Here is a 20,966-nt window from a genome sequence, read left to right as displayed (position 1 = left end):
TAAGACAGATTCTATCCCCTTTTTTCCTCCTGACTTTCTAGGCTGAATTTAATCCTTTCAAACAGTCCTTCCTAATTGGATACCTAAAATAAATAAATAAATAAATAAATAAATAAATAAATAAATAAATAAATATATACATAGTACTTGCAACATCTGTGCCGCCATATCTGCTCAGTCCCCTTGGGGTGAGCGTGGGAGGGTGACAGGGCCGAGGAAGGAGTGTTCGTGCTTCTATCCTAGAGCCATCTTTCAGACCCTCAGATCTCTTCTTCCCCTTTGTTCTCTTTCCTGCCAGTCAAATTCTGTCTCATTATAGATGAATATTTTCAAGTGCCCACATTTACATATACCATCCATAAGATAACTTTTGTCTACTGCAAAAAAAGGAGGATGATTACATTTCACGTATAATTGAAAATGGGCTTGTTCATCATGCACATGAAAACCTCAATCAATTATTTGTAATTTGTCTTTGGTCCTCACATCAGTGCCTTGCTGAAGCCTTTCATTGAATGCGTATGTTACTTACCTCGTGAAAGAACTTTCTGGCAATATATTTGTATTCATTATGTAATCATTGGGACCAGTAGAAGATATTTAGCTCTCTAATTCTGAAGCTGTCAGTAAAGCCTCATGGAGCTACAGCAGAATTTAAAATACAAGCAATAGAGTCTTCAGATAGAAAGCCAAAATGCCACTGGGAAAAGCCAGAGTTAGCTGGCCTTTATGCCCTTACAGAGTCTTACATTGTACTTTTGCAGAGCTTAAGAATATCTTAGCATCTTAGAGCTGGATGAAGCTTTGAGATCATTTAGCCCAGCACTCTAATTTAGAAACTGGAGAAACTGAGGTCCAGAGGGAGGAAGGAACTCACCTCAGGTCATATGTTAGTCAGTGGCAAAGACAGGAACCAAGGTACTCAATACAGCTCAAAATTAACATTAGAAATGTGGTTAAATTGCATAATTAATTTCGACACCCTTATTGCCCCAACAAAGTTTAAAAAAAAAAGCACATAAGGAAAAACAATATGAATTGCAGGTTTGTTACTTACAGCCAGTAGTACTTACTTCAGTTACAAATGTGTTTCTTTCCATTTCTGATCCCAGATCTAATCCAGAAGCACAGCATGTGTCAGTTCACACTGTGTCATGTGACATAAAGCTACTTAATATAACCTGACTCAGAGTGACATTTCTATTGCACTGCATTGCAGTAGAAAGAAATAACACCTTTTTCACAAGTGGGTAATTATCTCTGCCAGTTGATATTGTTTTGCTATTTGCAGGTAGAAATGGAAAGCAGGTATGTTCTTGAGAGTGCATCTTTAAAACAGATACTAGGATAAAGAATTTATGGGAAATCTATTTGATTAGGGTCACGGGAGTTCAGGCACCATGAGTGAAAGAAAATATGTTTAATGAAAGACATGTTTGCATTGAGAAGCAGTTTGATCGGAAGGCAAAGTATAAAAATTTACATGGGAAGAAAGCCCAAAGTGGGACAGTGATTACAAGCTAAGAGCAGCTTGTCAAAAGTAAAGGACAAGTATTTAAGCCTTCTTTTAAAAAAGATTTTATCTACTTGAGGGAGGGAGGGAAGGAGGAAGAAGAGAGTGCAAGTACGGGGAGGAGCAGAGGGGGAAGAGGAAGGAGAAACAGACTCCTCGCAGAGTGTGGGGCCTCACACAGGGCTTGATCTCAAGATCCTGAGATCATGACCTGAGCTGAAACCAATTGGATGCTAAACCTACTGAGCCACCCGGGCACCTCAAACCCTCTTGATAGAGATACCCACAAGGAAGCTACCTGGATACAGAATATAAATGGTTTGACAGAAAACAAATTACACCCAGAATATGAATAGCACACACTTACTTCTATTTTGAGCATCACTCTAAGAGCTTTCTGTGTTTAAGTCTTTTATTCATCCCTACCACCCTGTAAGGTGGTTATGATTCATTTTCCAATAAGGGAAGCTGAAGCCTGAGAGATGAAATGTAGGAGCTTCCTGGGACAGCTGAAACAGAGTACCACAGCTTGGGTGGCTCAAATGACAGAAACGTAGCATCTCAGTTCTGCAGTCTAGAAGTCTGAGATCAGGATGTGGGTCCTTCTGAAGCTGTGAGGGAGAGCCTGTTCCAGGCTTCTCACCTGGCAATCTTCTCTCTGCATCTCTTCACAATATCTTCTTTCTGTGCATGTCATCTCTGTGTCCAAATTTCCCCTCTTTATCAGCATGCCGCTGATAAAAATTTGGGGCCCAGTATGACTTTTTAAAATATTTTATTTATTTATTCATGAGAGATCCAGAGAGAAAGAGGCAGAGACACAGGGAGAGGGAGAAGCAGGCTCCATGCAGAAAGCCCGAGGTGAGACTCGATCCGGGACTCCAGGATCATGCCCTGGGCCAAAGGCGGCGCTAAACTGCTGAGCAACCCAAGCTGCCCGGGCCCAGTATGACTTTAACTTGACTATAAAGACCCTCTTTCCAAATAAGGTCATACTCTGAGGTCTTGAGAGTTGGGATTTAAATATATGAATGGGAGGGGGTACAATTCAACCTATGACACTAGGCGATGGGTCCAGTGTCACCAGCTAGTTAATATTGAGCTACAAGTCAAACCCAGATGGTCTGGCCCCAGAGTCCCCTCCAAACCACTCCTTCATAGCATCTCTCCATTTTGACATCAATATCAATAGAAATTTATGCCAGGTGGAACAAAACTTGAAAGATCTATGGGGCCTAGTGATGCAAAAATGTTTCCTCTCGATGCAAAAGTTACCAGAAATGGAAACCGACAATGGAATGCCTAGAACAGTCTCTGATGGAAACCATCACCTGGGGGTCAAGGGTGAGGCTGACTTCCCTTCCCTGACTCATCTACTGTTGTACACTACACAAAGCCTTGCTTCTAAGCATAATCGTTGCCTTGCCCTGAACACTTGTGCCTGCACTTGCCTACTCCTAGGCCTCTGCTGTTCCTTCTACTTGGAATGCTTTCAGAATCCACTGGCAAAATTGTATAAACCCTTCAAAGTTTATCTCCAACCTCATCTCTCTCTTGAGATCCAGCCAAATGGTCTTTTTCTCTTTTGAACTCAAAAAACGTTTTGAGACTATCATAGGGCTTCACACCATACTTTCTCTCAGGACACTCATCATATCTGTGCATCTTAACCTTTTAATCTCCCACCCCTCAACTCCATTCACACTCTCCCACCAACAATAGCTTTTATCACACTGAGTGCATTTTTGTGTGTGCAATTCCAGATACTTTATTTAAAAAAATTCCCCAGCTTTATTGATAACAATAGACAAATAAAACTGTATATATTTAAGTAGGTATAAATAAAATAAATAAATAAATATTTAAGTAGGTATAAATAAAATAAAATCTTTATTTTGTGAAATGATTACCACAATCAATTTAATTAACATATCCATTTCCTCGCATACTTACTTTTTTTTGTGGTTGGGACACTTAAGATCTACTCTCTTAGCAAATTTCAAGCATATAATACAGTGTTATTAAATCTAATCACCATGCTATACATCGATTCCTCAGAACCCATTCATCCTGTGTAACTGAAATTTTGTACTCTTTGGTAACATCTTCCACCTTTTCCCCACCCCCACCCCCTGGGGCCCCTGGCAACTACCATTCTATTCTCTGCTTCTAGGAGTTTGACATATCTTGGCTATGGTGAAAAATACTGTAGTGAGTATGAGAGTATGTATATCTCTTTAAGATACTGATTTCATTCCTTTGGATATATACCCAGAAGTGGGATTGCTGGATTGTATCTTGGCTCTCATCATCAACCCACAACAAGTATCCCCCCAACACAAATTCTTTGTTTATGCAAGTATCTTTATTTTCATTATTGAAACAACTTTATTCAGATATCTTTGACATATGAAAATTGTATATATTTAAAGTTTACAACTAGACATTTTGATATATGTATACATTGTGAAGAGATTACCACACTCAGGCTAAATAATTTATTCATCACATCTATATACTTGCCATTTGTGTGTGGGAGTGGTGGTGGTGGTGGTGAGAATATTTAAGAAGTATCCTCCTAGTAAATTCAAGTATACAATATAATATTAATAATATTATAATAATATTATAATATCATCACCATGCTAAACATTAGATCTCCATAATTCATTCATCTTGCATAACTAAGACTTTGTTGCCTTTGACCAACATCTCATTTTCCATCTCCCCACCTTGGCAACCACGATTCTATCCTCTGCTCCTATGAATTTGACTATTTTAGATTCCAAATATAAGTGAAATCATGCAGTATTTATCTTTCCACGTATATACATTCTTTAAGAGCCTCTTAGTTCTTCCTGTTTTCAAGACCTCTTCTACTTAGAAGACTCTTTCTCTACTTCACTTCCATGTTTGAAGGTCACTCAAACTCCTCCTCCTTCAAGACAGTTCAGTCATCACACTTCCCCTTTGGAAAGCCTCACAGTCTTTTCCCCAACATACACATGTGTATGTGTGTGTGCACACACACACACACAAAATGGTCAAGTTGGAGCTCCTTTTTGGTACTCTACCTCCAAGGAATCTCTTTATCATAGCACTTGTCACACTTACTATCATGATGTGATTACTTCTCTGCTTTTGTCATTGTCTGGATGTTTTTGAGATCAGAGGCTGTACCTTACTCATCTCAATGTTCAATAGAGACCTGACATGCAATTAAATGACTATTCAGGTATACTACAAATATACCCTTTATTAGGGAATTTCAAGATACTAACTATGAAGAAAAGTAGTTGGACTTCACACAATCTTTAGAAATATAAAAGTTATGAACAAACAAATACATAAACACAGGAACCCCAGTCTTTCCTACTGGAGGTAAATTAGATTATATTAGGATCAGTACCCTAGGAGGAACTTTGGTTTCCCAAAAGATACAGTGTATCTTTAAAATGATTGTTTCATGATCATAGCTGCCATCCCTAACCCATATGTGCTCCTTCCATCAGGTAATTAAAGCCTCTCCCCAGAGCACATTGCTTGTAAGTAGAGCATGGGCTGGATTTCAGCATCTCTTCCACCACCTTGGCCTGGATCCCTTGTGGAGTGGACCTCAATCCCATACAAACATATGCAGTGGACCTCATGGTGTCCCCAGATCATATTCATGGATGGGTCAAAGCAAACAATGGCATAGTTATTGCAAAGTCTGGGCAAATGATCCATTGGTACAGTAGTCACTCCTCAGCTTGTCTTATCAGTGGCTATTTTCCAGTAACACTTAATTTTTAAAAAAATTTTTTTTTATGATAGTCACAGAGAGAGAGAGAGAGAGAGAGAGGCAGAGAGAGAAGCAGGCTCCATGCACTGGGAGCCTGATGTGGGATTCGATCCCGGGTCTCCAGGATCGCGCCCTGGGCCAAAGGCAGGCGCCAAACCGCTGCACCACCCAGGGATCCCCCAGTAACACTTAATTTACAAAAACAAGTGGTAGGCCAAATTTAGCCCACTGGCTGCAGTTTGCTAACCCCTACTCTAACTGAAACTCTCATCAACTCTAACCCAAGTATGAGTACTCTTACCACCCTCTAACCCATCACTTTCCCTAAGTTAGAGCCATAGTCATTCATTTGTGTATTGTTACTGACTGCTTTTTTGCTATAGTGGCAGGGCTGAATAGTTGTTATAGAGATTGTATGGCCCACAGAATCTAAGATATTTGCCATCTGGCCCTTTACAGGAAAAATTTGCTAACCTCTAAACTGAAGCAACTGGGTGTGAAGAGAAGTAGATGATTCTAGAGCTATCACAGTTGGACCTTTTACCTTGTGTTTATTCTTTTTATTCCTTTATTTCTTATTTATTAAAATCTTCGGGATGCCTGGGTGGCCCAGTGGTTTGGCGCCTGCCTTTGGCCCAGGGCGCGATCCTGGAGACCGGAGATCGAACCCCACGTCGGGCTCCCAGTGCATGGAGCCTGCTTCTCCCTCTGCCTATGTCTCTCTCTCTCTCTCTCTCTCTGTGTGTGTGACTATCATAAATAAATAAAAAATTAAAAATAAATAAATAAAAAATAAAATAAAACAAAATCTTCAAACACGAAGAAAAATAGTACAATGAATATTCATCACCTAAATTTAACAATTATTAATATTTTATTATATCTCTTTTTCCCTGAGGTGATATAAAGTAAACTAGATATTTAAACCATGTACATATCCATATGAATCTCTAAAAAAAAATTTAAGAACGTTTTCTCAAATAACTGTAGTGTACTTTGGGATGCCTGGGTGGCTCAGCGGTTAAGCACCTGCCTTCAGCCCAGGGTGTGATCCCGGGTCTGGGGATCAAGTCCCACATCAGGCTCCCTGCATGGAGCCTGCTTTTCTCTCTGCCTCTCTAACTCTGTGTCTCTCACGAATAAATAAATAAAAATCTTTAAAACAAAACAAAACAAAATTGTAGTGTACTTTATATACTTAACAGAGTTAATTTCCTAATATTTATAAACTCATCAGTTTAGGGGTGCCTGGGTCGCTCAGTAGGTTTAAGTGTCAGCCTTAGGCTCAGGGCATGATCCCAGAGTCCTGGGATCGAGCCCCACATCAGGCTCTCTGCTCAGTGGGGAGTCTGCTACTCCCTCTCCCTCTGCTTGCTGCTCCCCATGCTTGTGCTGTCTCTCTCTCTCTCTCTCTCTGTGTCAAATAAATAAAATCTTTAAAAAAACCCTCATCAATTTAGAAAGTTTTGGTTGTTCCACAAATGCTTTTTCTCATATAGGATTCATGATGCAGATAATTTTAAAGAATTATTTCCTTGAGAACTCATGCCAACTCTAAGAAATAGATATTCTTTTTATTTATTTTTTATTTACTTTTTAAATTTAAATTCAATTTGCCAACATATAGTATAACATCCAGTGCTCATCCCATCAAGTGCCCTCCTCATTGCCCATCACCCAGCTACCCCTCCCCCACCCACCTCCCCTTCCACAACCCTTTGTTACCCAGAGTTAAGAGTCTCTCATGATTTGTCTCCCTCTCTAAAAAGGAGCTGAGTAGGAAAAATTAATTATTTTTTAAAAAATCTATATTATTAGTTTTTCAATTTTATACACATAAATCTCAGTGCTCAGAGAAGTTGCTTTCTCATAGCTAGTAAGTGGCAGGGCCTGGACTTGACCCCAGGGCTGTCTTTTTTAAGTGCTACACCTCACATTATATGCTTCCAAGGACTTGGGCCCTAACTGTGAATTGTGAAGGTAGAAGTCAAAGATGAAGCCCAAAGTCTTGGATTGGAGAACTGAGGGCCATTCACTGAAAGAGAGAATTTAGAAAAGGAGCAGGTTTGTGCCCAGTTATGAACCCTTGAGTGTGAAGTGCTTATGGGATGAAAGTACAGTTTTTAGAAAGAGCCCTTTAGGGGCAGGGTGAGTAGGACTTGCAAGAGGGCAAAGACTTCTAGAGGCAAAGAGGCAGCTGGGAGTCACTACTCTGGTCAAGAAGAGAGATGATGGGCATCTGGACTAGGGTGCTAGAGATGGAGAAAAATGAGCCCTTAGGTTCCATTAGCTGAGATGGGGAACATAGGGAAAAGAAAATCAAGAAAAGGTCAGAGTGACCAGGGTGTAACCAGGAGGCACAGGGTCATGAGAGAGGAAAGGCGGGCAGTGCGAAGGTATTAAAGGGTTTTAAGGAAAGAAATGACAGGATCTTATTTATGATTTTACAAATTCACTCTGGCTTCTCTATAGAAAATGGATAAGAGGGGGCAGGAGTGGAGGCAGAGAGACTAGAAGATAATTGCAGTGTTCCTGGTGAGAAAAGGCAAGGGCCAGAACTAGAGAAATAACAGAGGGGACAGTGGTGAGATGTTGAGGCATCATAAACAAAAGGTGCCGTGGAAGGGAGTGGTGGAAGTTTTACAAAATAGCCACAATTCTTTGATACTCCTCTCATTAATAAATAAGTGGAGTCTCTAACCCTTTAAATAAATCTATGTGGGCCTGAGGCTGCTTTGACCAGCGTAGCAGGACGGAGGCATACTGTGTAACTTCTGAGGCTTGGTCATAAAAGACCAGAACTCCATCTTGTTTTCAAGAACACTTACGTTTGGAACTCTGAGCTGCCATGTAATAAGGCAAACTTTCCTGAGACTGGCATGTCAAAGAGGACACAGGTAGCTTTTCCTGTGGATAGTCCCAGCTGAGCTTGTCTTTCAGCCGTTCCAACCCAGGCACTGGACACATAAGTGATGTAGCCATCTTGGAGGTGGATGGTTCAGCCCTAACAATTGCAACCCCAAACTGTCCACATTACTCCACCTGTCATTTGAGTCATAGAATTGAGCCTTAGGCCTTTATGAGATAGAGAAGAACTAGTCCTGCTGTCTCCAAATTCTTAACCCACAGAATCCATGAACATAAGTAAATGGTTGTTTGATGCCACTAAGTTGTGAGGTTGTTGTTGTGAGGTAGTTGTTGACACAACTATTGATAATCAGAACAAGGCTAAATATGAAGATGTAGAAGATATAGTCTTTGCCTCCAAGGAGGACCATGAGAAAACAGATGCAAAAATAAAAGAATTAGATATACATGTTAATAGTTGTATAAGCCACATTCTACAAAAATATTGGGCAAAAGCAATGAAGAATACCAATGGGAAACTTGCTGTCAGGGCGCTCTACGTGTTACATATTAAATGAATAAAGTCTCATGCATTTACTCCTCACAATAAGCCTATGAGACACAGCCGCTTATGGAGCTTGTTTTTCACATGAAAAATAGTAAGGTATGGAGAAGAAAAGTACTCTATCCTAAGGTCTCAACAACCTGAATTTAAACCCATACACTTGGCCTCCACAGTCTTTGCCTCACACCCCTACAGTGTATGACTTCTTTCAGGCATGAGATACTAGTTATGGAATAACAAAGGAAGCTGAGAACATGTGCTCACATGCTATGTTATCTTCCATAGGACATTTTAGACCATTTTTTTTATTTGCAGGGGTATTACAGACAAATCCAATCATCGATGTAATTTGATAAATGATACCAAGTCCCACCAAATCTTTTCTTTGCATGGATTGCCTTCTCATATTTTGTGTCTGTCTTTAGTTAAAACTCCATATTCTCTCTCTCTCAAAAAAAAGCCCACTTCATTTGACAGTCCTCTCATTTTCTACCTGCACGCAATGATAAATGGAGGTTTTCCTGATATCAACATCCCGCAGCTACAAAGCAGCAGCAGCAGCATCTTGTGGATCCTGAAGAAAAAGGCACTTTGGGATTGTTCCATGCACCTCCTCTTCAGCTGGATCATGCCCACTCCTTCCCGTCGCCTTTCTAGAACATTTCTCCCTGATCCTGAACTCCATTCTATTCTTCGACCACCTCAGCCGTTTTCCCACACACCCGTTGTCTCCTTACTTCCCCACCAGTCTCCGAGGAAAATGTGCTGCTTCTCTCTGAGGCTCTCTGTGCCTCTGATATTCCTAATGCTGTTGTCTCACCACCGTCAAGATGATGCTACTCTGGTTACCTCCTTTGTCAGCTGTCTTCTGTCTAAATTCTAAAAGGTACAAGTCACTTGTGTCTTAAAACAGACAAGCAATCACACTGTTCCTTGATGCCACTCCCCAGGTTAGTTGCAGGTTAATTTTGGTTTCTTTTTCTCATTTTCTTTCAATCCCCTCTGTCTATTTTGTGTCTCTCTTGCCCATCTCCCTTAGCCCCCTGGCAATCCGATTCCTGAACTTTCTAAACTACTCATACTCAGAGCTGCCACAATCTCCCAAACTGAAGCCTACTGGGGCTGTAGCAGTCCTTATGTCAGTAAACTTCTCGCCAGCCCCTCATGACACTGGTTGCTCTCCTGTTCTTCAAAATCTCTCCTTTCTTACAAATTTGGGAACTAGAAGAAGGCTGAGTCTCCTCCCGTTTCAGTGATAGCACACCCCGCAATTTCTTTGCTGTCATCCCTCTGTTCCCAGCTACTGTGGTCATTCCCTGGGATTCCATCCAGTGGCCTCTGCAGAAGATAACAGAACTCTAGTCTTCAAGACTGGACATTTTCCCTGAGTTGATCCTCTAGTATCAACTCCAAATTAACATCTCTGAAATATTGTCTTCCCTTAAAGCTACTTCTCTTCTTGATAATGACTCTGAACTTCAGAGTTGCCTTTGACTTTTCCCTCTTTCTGACACCAATTATGTGCTTGGAGGCATAGAAATCCATGCTAATATTAGCATAAGAAAAAGTAATTAGGAGGCCACACCTGCCACACATACACACAAATCACAGAGTGCATTCTCAAACCAAATCTAAGTGATTTTTGGGTTATTTACTATTTCAGCACAATACGTGCTCTGGCTTGAATCATTGAGAGCTACATTAGCAGTGCCTTTCGGAGTTATGGCCTGGCATCCTAATAGGATTACATTGTGGAATAGCCATTTTATTTAATGGTTTGAAATTTGGGATCTTCCTTTCTTCTAATCCAGAAGAAAGCAATGTTCAAACCATGTTAATTGATGTGTTTTGATCAAGAAGAAGCCAAGGTTCATATGAGGCTTATTTCCACAGTGACTAAGTGGAGGAGTCAACACATCAGTCTTCCGGAGCCCACCACAGAACTCTCATTTCCATTCTTCTATCCAACAACTGACACTCTAAGTAGCTCAGATTCAAATGCAAATGCAAGCACAAGAATGCAGACACACTTTGAAATCAATAACATCGTTTTGTCAGGCAATTCATTTAGTATTTCTAAAAACCAGTGAAGTTTAAAAAACAAGGGAGTTGAAAGCTTGCTCTCCTGTTCCTCGAGTTTTAATGAGCCTATTCCTCACTGTGGGACAGAGAAGCCCTCATTATAACTTGTCAATAGAACATTAGCATCCAAGATGGAGGAAGCCCTGTGATCCCAGTTAATTTTCCTTCTTTTTTTCCATTTGGATATAGTTGAAAAATCTTCTAATGGGAGAACTAGTCATTTATTTGAACTGTTTCTTTCTAAATCATAGATTCATCGACTTAAGAATAGCATGTTACTCTTCTGTGTTGCTAAAATGTTTTTGACCCAGACTTTATATGCTGTGATATTACGTGCTCATAAATAATATGCAACTCTCCTCTCTCAAATGAGCTCCACGAGGGCTGCGGGGAGAGGCTCCAGGCAGCACACTGAAATCGGCGCTGCCTGAACACTGTTGTTTGTGCCTGTCCCACACCACCCTCCACCTCAGCCTTGGAAACAGGAAGGATTGGATTTAGGATTCTGTTTTCGAGGGGGCTTTTGGAGGTAGAGATGAAAAATAGGAGACAATTGGTGGTGGAGGGAGAACAACTCACCTACCCCCTTGACATTTCACTTGATATTGTAGACCTTGAAACCATCAACAAATGTGAGACAAAGCAGAGTGCAAGTTGCCCTGGTCTGCTTTGCTGTACCTGATGGGTGGCTTCACACATCACCATCTTATCTGAGCTATGCTTTGTTGTTTTTAGTTATTGGGACTCACTGATGGCTATGTATAACTGTGATATACAGTTTTGGAAAAAATCTCCCTGATTTTCCCCCCACTTGCTGTCCAGCCCCTGATTCAAGTCAATCTGGTGTCTGTCGTAGACCCTTTGATCACATAATCGTCTTTCCCTCTCCAGATCCTCCACTGTACTCCCTACAGCCAAGCCTAGGATTCAAAACTGAATGAACCAGGCTCACATTCAGTCTCTTCAGATGGAGTAGTCTAAGAGACTTTTAGAGAATGAACTGGTTGTCCATGTTCATTTCCAAAAGTTGTTTAAAGCAGCAAAACAGCCCCAGACCACTAGAACTTTCATAGTATTCTGTATTCTACCAGAAGTCTCATTTGGTTTGTTTCCTAGGATGGGCTGTAAAATCCTACCAGTTTAGCTATAGAGCATTCATTCAGCAAACACATATTCAGTTCTGTGAAACTTTTCATAAATATCCACTATGTGTCAGGCACTGTGCTTGGTACCAGGAATACAAAGGAGGAAATATGAGGTCCTCACTCTTCAGGGAGATTGCATTTTGTGGGAAAGGAAAGATTTGTGAACAAAAATTTTACGCTGAGATTCAAATAGAAGGAGGGAATAGCAAACAACCCAAGGATGTCTTGGCTATAATTATTTTCTTTCCTTTAGTACCCTTTGCCCTCACCAATTTTAGACATTCACAGGTCAAAGCAGCTGTCAACATGTGTCTTTGCAACAGAAATCTCGGTTAACAAAGTGGTCAAGTTCATGCCATTAGCCTGCTTAGTGATGCAATATTATTCACCAAAAATCTGATTGTCTACTACCTTTGGGGAGATTTTGTGGTTCTAATGAGACTCTAGGTTCAGCAAGGCACTCTGTTAGTTAAAGCTTAAAATACAGGATACCTAAGAGCATACTCTGACTCCGTGCTTTCTTCTTTACCTGATTCTAGAAGCAGGACAGCAATGAGTTTTACAGTCACATAAGTTCAAGTTAGAATTCTGGCTTGATTCTTGCTAGTTGTGTAGCCAGCCCTGAGCAAGTTACTTTGTCCATCAGTTTCTGAATCTGTGAAATGGGTATAATAATTGTCCCTAATTTCCAAGGACATTGTGAGACTTGAATGGGCTGATGTCTGTAAATGGCTTGTCATTGTGCCCAAGGCATAGTTGGTATTCAGGAAATATCAGCTCTGACTTATAATTCTGTGCCCCTGCTTAAGAAAATATACAAATAAAAATAATACGTGGTTCTAATCCCAGCTTTTTTTTTTAAGATTTCATTTATTTATTTGAGAGAGAAAGGAGAGAGAGAGAACACATGAACACAAGCAGAGGGAGAGGCAGTTTGAGAAGCAGACTCCTCTGCTGAGCAAGGAGCCCGACGTGGGACTCAATCCCGGGACCCCAGGATCAATACCTGAGCCCAACAAAGATGCTTAATTGACTGAGTCACCCAGGTGCCCCATCTAATCCCAGCTTTAAGACTAGCCCCACGGTTTTGAATAAGCGGCTAGTACCTACAATAATTGCAGTTGCAATAGATGACTTCCATTGTCCCTTTTAGTGCTGACAGCCTGCAGTTGGCTCATTTCTTGGCATGACATTGTAAGCTCCCGGGCATGACAGTCACCCTGGATGTCCCGCAGGGTCTGGGAGTGCCCCACTCACTTCCTGTGCAGTATCAGGATAATGCTCTGCTTCCAGAAAGAGTTTCCAAAGGCGGCAAAAATGATGTCCCAGAAGGCCTGGTAACGATTTGTTACCCAGAGTTTTAAATGGAATATGTAACTGCTGAGGAGGCAAAGTCTTCTATTAACCCCATAGGGGTTCTCTTAACTGTGTAGAACTAAAGAGATTGTCACTCAAAAGAGATCTTAATTCTAGGGTTTATTCAGTTATGCTTTTTTTTTCTAGCAAAGACGCTGAAAATTGAAAAAAAAAAGGAGAGATCAAGCATTTTGCCATTACTGTTTGAAATTTCTTTGAACTTGTTAACCCTGTGGTATTCTCAGAACCACTTGAGTGCTTATTATAGAACTATCCTGCATTTTTATAACACCTTGAATATAAGCAACTCAAAGTACTTTGCGACATCATGAACTCTTCTCCTATCTCTGAGGTATTTTTCTGCAATGAAGCCAAGCACCATTTCAACCATGAGTCACATTAGTCACTTTACTCTGCTAACCAGAGAAGATCATGTCCCAGGGACCTTTCTCTCTCTGTTGTCCACATTTTTTTATGTTATTTGGATTTCCATGAGTTCTGAGGCAAAGGGTCTTGTACATTAGGAATCTGTTTGATGGCATTTCTGTGTGCCTCTTCTGTCTGCCAGGGTCAAGATGAATTGTCCCTTATTTGGCTTTTCCCAGACCAAACAAACAAAACTGGGGCAAGGTTTGTGTGCCCTCCAGGGAAATACACTATTCCATTTTTATAAGTCAGCCCACAAAGACCAAGTTCATACAGTGTTATCCGGACAGGTTCATACAGGGAAATAAAGTAATAGTGATTGTGCTAGAGCATCTCTCTGAACACACTAGTTTCAAACCAGTTTATTCCCAGACTGTCCTGTGGATACACCATGTGAGACTGAATTTTGTTTTCTGCTTTTTCTTAAAGTTGCTCTCAGCCAATAAGCAGGATGTTGTGATGGAATGTTTCTAGCAGCCTCAGGATTCAATCCGGCTTCTGCCTGTTTGACTTCCTCTGTTGCCATGCCCCATGCTCACACTCCGTACCCTAACTGGAGTGAACTGTTGATTTCTAGAATGAGTTATGTTCTCTAAACAACTTGAAGTGTATGCACAAGCACAACAAGTATTACAATTGCCCTCAATATGCACAAGTGTACATATGTTAAGCAGCAATTGAATGAACAGATATTCTTCTAGACATGGTAACAAGTTCTCTACATGTTCATTCTAGAAATCCAGGAGGACTCAACTTCAAGGCAACAAAACCAATAACAAATAAATCCTCATCTTCAAATGATACAAGAATCTACATTCATCAGAGAGTATTACTTATTTTCTTTCCCGTGATCCTGGTTAACTGACTCTGCTCTGTGCTCCACAGTACTTGTCCTTTCCCTAAACTAAGCATATTTACCCACCAATGTCTAGTACAATGTGTCACAATTGTTGATTGAATAAATGAATTTGTGGATTAGGTATTTTACTTTTAAATATTTATTCTGCCATTTCATATGTAACTTCATCAAATATCACAGCTTTAGTTACAGTATCACCCAAATGTCTTTAATTGAGTCTTTTTATTATTTATTTATTTATTTATTTATTTATAAAGATATTATTTATTTATTCATGAGAGACACAGAGAGAACGAGAGGCAGAGACACAGGCAGAGGGAGAAGCAGGCTCCATGCAGGGAGCCCAATGTGGGACTCGATCCCGGGTTTCCAGGATCACACCCTGGACCGAAGGCAGCCACTAAACTGCTGAGCCACCCAGGGATCCACTATTATTTATTTATTTATTTATTTATTTATTTATTTATTTATTTTTAATAAATTTTTTTAAATTTTTATTTATTTATGATAGTCACAGAGAGAGAGAGAGGCAGAGACACAGGCAGAGGGAGAAGCAGGCTCCATGCACCAGGAGCCCGACGTGGGATTCGATCCTGGGTCTCCAGGATCGCGCCCTGGGCCAAAGGCAGGCGCCAAACCGCTGCGCCACCCAGGGATCCCCACTATTATTTATTTTTATTAAGATTTATTTACTTGAGAGAGAGAGAGAGAGCAGAGGAGAGGCAGAAAGAGAGAAAGAGAGTCTTAAACAGACTCTGTGCTGTGCATGGAGCCCACCAGGGGGCATGGAGCCCACCATTGGGGCATTGTGGGACTATCTCATGACCCTGATATTACAACCTGAGCAGAAACGAAGAGGCAGATGCTTAACTGACTGAGCCACCCAGGCATCCCTGAGTCTTTTTAAATTACACCTATTGAATCCTGGTTTTGGGGGGCCTTTATGCCCTAATTGCTTTGTAATGACTTGTAGTGCAAACATTTAGATCCTTTTATTCCCTTCTACCTTAAAACTGAAATATATCCGTGGTTTAAACTGCTATGATACTAAATAGTTACACATACAGTTCAAACTCCCAACTAATTTGCCAAGGGAAATCATGGATACTGGCTACTAAACCGTCATGAATAAACGTAATTTCCCCAAAGAAGCAATGGATATGAACATCAACAAATTCTTCACTTGACCATTGTACATACTCTCTGATGAATGTAGATTCTTATATCATTTGAAGATGAGGATTTATTTGTTATTGGTTTTGTTGCCTTGAAGTTGAGTCCTCCTGGATTTCTAGAATGAACATGTAGAGAACTTGTTTCCATGTCTAGAGGAATATCTGTTCATTCAATTGCCACTTAACATATGTACACTTGTGCATATTGGAGGCAGTTGTAATACTTGTTGGACAAAATATAAATAGAGGTGGATAAGAATAGAGACTCTGGGGGATCCCTGGGTGGCTCAGTGTTTTAGCGCCTGCCTTCAGCCCGGGGTGTGATCCTGGAGATCTGGGATCGAGTCCCACATCGGGCTTTCTGAATGGAGCCTGCTTCTCCCTCTGCCTGTGTCTCTGCCTCTCTCTCTTTCTGTGTGTGTGTGTGTGTGTGTCTCATGAATAAATAAAGAAAATCTTAAAAAAAATAGAAACTCTGAATCATAGACTTATCACTGATCGAAACTATCCCATACAAAGAATAAAGAAGAATATTTGCATCCCTATGTCACTACCTGCTCAGCTGGGCCAGAAGGCCTGAAGTCCTCATTTCTTTTTTTTTCTTAAGATTTTATTTATTTATTCATGAGAAACAGAGAGAGAGAAGCAGGCAGAGACATAGGCTCCATGCAGGGAACCCGATGTGGGACTTGATCCGGGACCGTGGGATCACGCCCTGAGCCGAAGGCAGATGCTCAACCGCTGAGCCACCCATGCATCCCGAAGTCCTCATTTCTACCTACTGAAATTCTAACTAACTTTTAAATTTATACTTAAATGTATCCTTATCAGCAACCTCCCCTCCCCATCACCACCGTGGGAAGGGATATCAGTTTCACAAAAGAGCCCAGAGATCACCTAACTCAGTGGTTCTCAGCCTTGGCAAAATGTTAGGATCACTTGAGGAAGTTTATAGAAAATGCCGAAGCCTGGGTCCCAAATGGGATCAATTAAATCAAAATATGTTGGTCTGAGGTACACCTGGGTATCAGGATGTTTCAAAGTATGCCAGCTGGTTGTGATGTGCAGCCAGAGTTGATAGCCATTGTCCCAAAAATTCACTGTGGCTAGAGCACAGAGGGTGAGGGTTAAGGGTGGTGACAAGGAAGAGAGACTGGAAATGTTGGCAAGGAGTTTGGCCTCTGTCTTGGAGGCCCTAAGAGCCAAGAAGGGGTTTTAACTAGGAAGCAATATGACCAGTTTGGTGCTTAAGGAGTCTAGTTCTTTCATTGACTTGAAACTCAGAGAAATGGGTTTTCTTTTAATCATCTGTAAAATGCAGTGAGTGGAGTAAATGACTTTTAAGGACCTTTGTCATCTAACAGAAAATTATTGGCAGAATCATCATTCCTAACCTAGAAGTGCCCAGACCAATGCCTCCTGTACAGGCTCCATCTGCATCTTCCCTTAAATACAGGCCTATGCAGAACATTGTTATTGTTTTAGAGGGCAAGTTCTTCTAAGGGATTTTTAGAGAGGATGACTACTAACAATCGGCTTCTATGTCACCAAGGAGGTAACCCTGATGGAATGGAGGGCCTGCTAATTAGCAGACAAAAACCTTGCAGGCCGAAGCTTACATAAAGGTCTTTCCTTGCTCTGGAAACAGAGTGGCAGCTGTGGGAAAATAGGTCCAGACCCCTCCCTGCCCTTGTAAATATGGGTCAAGAGTCCAACCTGGGTATTTGTTGGATTGAACACTGCTTGTTAAAATTATACTTGAAATCATTATAAGCAGACAGGCCTTTATTTTCTGACTCTTTCCTTCTTGGTGATATCATGGGTAAGTGAGGCCGCCAGAGAGGTGACCTCTGGATGTGGCATTATGTCTGTGCACACATGCATAAATATGGTCAACAATTCATTACTGTGATTTTTGGAAGGGCTAGAGAATATGCTCCAGAGCCCTGTACTGTGGGTATTTCAGTGCTAGACTCTCATGTCTCCCACTTCCAGCCAATGCTGGAGCTTCTTTTTCCTCTTTCTGATTCATAGAACAACAGCACATCTGTTTGGAATTATACTTACTTTACATTGTCACCTGGAAGAAAAGGCTTCTGCTAATGAAACTGGTGAATTAATATGGAGTGCTTGGAACTCAATGTGATGGATACTCTCAACAAACACCTGCACCATTCCAGGCAATTTTCTGAGACCAAATGCTGTTTTAGGGAGGACAGAAGCTATTGTAATTGAAGTCTTGGGGAAATGTGACCCTTTATGCCTTCTCTTGCACAGAAATCATCACATGTTGTTGTGTTGAGGTAAGCATAAAATTTCAATTACATTTTGGGATCTGAAAATGAGAATGCCCTACTTTGCCCCCATTTACTTCTCTGCCTATATCAGCTGTTTATCCCTTCCCTTCCTGGGCAGGAAAAAATTAGGGATTAAAAAAAGAAGAAATTACCAAAAACAAGAAATCTTAATCCATGTAATTACTCTAATTGGCTAATGGGAGTCTTTCTTCAATAGCAGACAATTCTTTGCAGTTTACAGACACGTGTGTACATTTCGAAAGGATTCTGTGAGAGGGGCTCAGTTTTCTGTCTCTCACTACAGGGCCGAGCAGAAACCACGCATTGCGCACATCCTTGGCGAACAGATGCAGCCCTTGAATTTTCCTCCAAACAACTTATTTTTCTGAAGTTTCCACTCCACTTGTTTGTTGAGATGATGCCTAATGAAGTATTCATTGATGGCAGCATCACAAAACATAAATCATATCAGGCTCTACATCCCATTCATATGCTGGAAGGAGGCAGCGGTGTGAGCTGGTGCTTGTTTCCAGCTGTTTCCTTGTCATTAGCTTTTAATTTCAACAGCTACCTACTTGGGCCGCCCCTCTCTTTTCTCAGCTCAGGTATTTGTGCTGTTACTGTGATTGTCAGTTCTGTTCTGCTTGAAAGGTTTCAGGGTATGTTGCTATGGTTACAGGGGCCAGAATTGGAAAGAAATGAAGGGAGTATCAAGGGTTTGACGTAGCTGTGATGAAGGCTTAGTGCTGAAATGTTAGCTATTACTTTGGCAGATTTTATGTTATTTGACAATGAATCCGTTTTAATAGAATATTTAAATGCATTCTTGAATATATGGCACATCAAAATGGAAATATGGATAACTGGATTTAAAGTAAATGAATATTTTAAAACAGTTTTGAGTGCATACCTGATGGGACATGTGGGAACCAAACGAACACTGTTAGTGTAATATGTACTATCACCTGAGTGAGGACTATGGGTGATTTTATTAGCTCTCTGCGTAACCATAGAATGCCAGCATCCCCTCGTTTCTCTGCATTTGTTATCTTCCTGTCCTCAGCAGCAGGGTGGAATTCTGTACGTTTGGCAACATGGAGATGAGTGCTATAGTTCTTTTTTTCTTTTTTTAATTCATGACACACACAGAGAGAGAGAGAGAGAGAGAGAGAGAGAGAGAGAGAGAGAGGCAGAGACACAGGCAGAGGAAGAAGCAGGCTCCATGCAGGGAGCCCGATGCGGGACTCGATCCCGGGAATCCAGGATCACGCCCTGGACTCAAGGCAGGCGCTAAACTGCTGAGCCACCCAGGGATCCTTAGTGCTATCGTTCTTAAGGCACCTGGGGACATGGGACAGGTTCTGAGATTTTGGAAGTCCCCTTCTGGCTTGTCACTGCAAATGCTAGACGGGACAGGCCCGGGGGATTGGCTGTCTCCCTCTTTGCAACGGGAGATGCCAGGAAAGCTGCCTATGGTATGCCACCCTCAGCCTTGCTGGGATGCTCTCTCTGGGCCCACCTTACCGCTCAAGATGATCTTCCTTTCTTAAAACAGTTGAAGAGGCTGATGCTCCTGTGGCCAGTCTCTCTCCCTGCCTGAATCCTTTGTGTCTCTAGGTCCCTCTTCTCTTCTCTTCTCTTCTCTTCTCTTCTCTTCTCTTCTCTTCTCTTCTCTTCTCTCTCTTCTCTTCTCTTCTCTTCTCTTCTCTTCTCTTTCTCTTCTCTTCTCCTCTTCTCTTCTCTTCTTTCTCTTCTCTTCTCTTCTCTTCTCTTCTCTTCTCTTCTCCTCTTCTCTTCTCCTCTTCTCTTCCTTCTCTTCTCTTCTCTTCTCTTCTCTTCTCTTCTCTTCTCTTCTCTTCTCTTCTCTTCTCCTCTTCTCTTTCATGGTCTCCAAGGCGGCCTCCTTTTTTTTTTTAATAATAAATTTATTTTTTATTGGTGTTCAATTTGCCAACATACAGAATAACACCCAGTGCGCATCCCGTCAAGTGCGCCCCTCAGTGCCCGTCACCCATTCACCCCCACCCCCCCGCCCTCCTCCCCTTCCACCACCCCTAGTTCGTTTCCCAGAGTTAGGAGTCTTTATGTTCTGTCTCCCTCTCTGATATTTCCTACCCATTTCTTCTCCCTTCCCTTCTATTCCCTTTCACTATTATTTATATTCCCCAAATGAATGAGAACATATAATGTTTCTCCTTCTCTGATTGACTTATTCACTCAGCATAATACCCTCCAGTTCTATCCACGTCGAAGCAAATGGTGGGCATTTGTCATTTCTAATGGCTGAGTAATATTCCATTGTATACATAAACCACATCTTCTTTATCCATTCATCTTTCGATGGACACCGAGGCTCCTTCCACAGTTTGGCTATTGTGGACATTGCTGCTATAAACATCGGGGTGCAGGTGTCCTGGCATTTCATTGCATCTGTATCTTTGGTGTAAATCCCCAACAGTGCAATTGCTGGGTCGTAGGGCAGGTCTATTTTTAACTCTTTGAGGAACCTCCACACAGTGTTCCAGAGTGGCTGTACCATTTCACATTCCCACCAACAGTGTAAGAGGGTTCCCTTTTCTCCACATCCTCTCCAACATTTGTGGTTTCCTGCTCCAAGGCGGCCTCCTTGAGTTCCCTCAACATTCATTCCAGGCACCAAGCACCCACTTGCCTGCCATATTTAATAGTTTCCTCCTCTCACTCAGAGATTTGAGGGAATGAAGACCCTTGTTTCTTTTGTTGAAGATAAATTCGATTTGGACAAAGTTTGGAGTGATCTCTCTCTCACCACTGTGTACATGAGGAAAGCCCCTCTGCTTCCCTCCTCGGGGTCCGTACCACACTTGGAATAAAGCACAGTTGGCTGAGAACATGCACAGGATGCTGTGGTCTGAACCCAACTTCCTGGGTTCAGATC

At 41.4% G+C, this 20,966-nt stretch overlaps 1 long non-coding RNA gene across 1 annotated transcript in view; it reads right to left on the bottom strand.

Moving 5' to 3' along the window:
- The window catches only part of LOC144308054 (uncharacterized), a 37,601-nt gene extending 36,455 nt beyond the window's left edge, over positions 1-1,146 (bottom strand). The window contains exon 1 of the long non-coding RNA XR_013374692.1: positions 1,074-1,146. This is a non-coding gene — a long non-coding RNA (uncharacterized LOC144308054). The remainder of the gene's footprint in view (positions 1-1,073) is intronic.
- Between the last annotated feature and the right edge of the window lie 19,820 nt (positions 1,147-20,966).

This window comes from Canis aureus, chromosome X (assembly GCF_053574225.1).
Source record: "Canis aureus isolate CA01 chromosome X, VMU_Caureus_v.1.0, whole genome shotgun sequence".
In the NCBI taxonomy this organism is placed as follows: Eukaryota; Metazoa; Chordata; class Mammalia; order Carnivora; family Canidae; genus Canis; species Canis aureus.
This window is presented reverse-complemented; position numbering and strand designations above follow the sequence as displayed.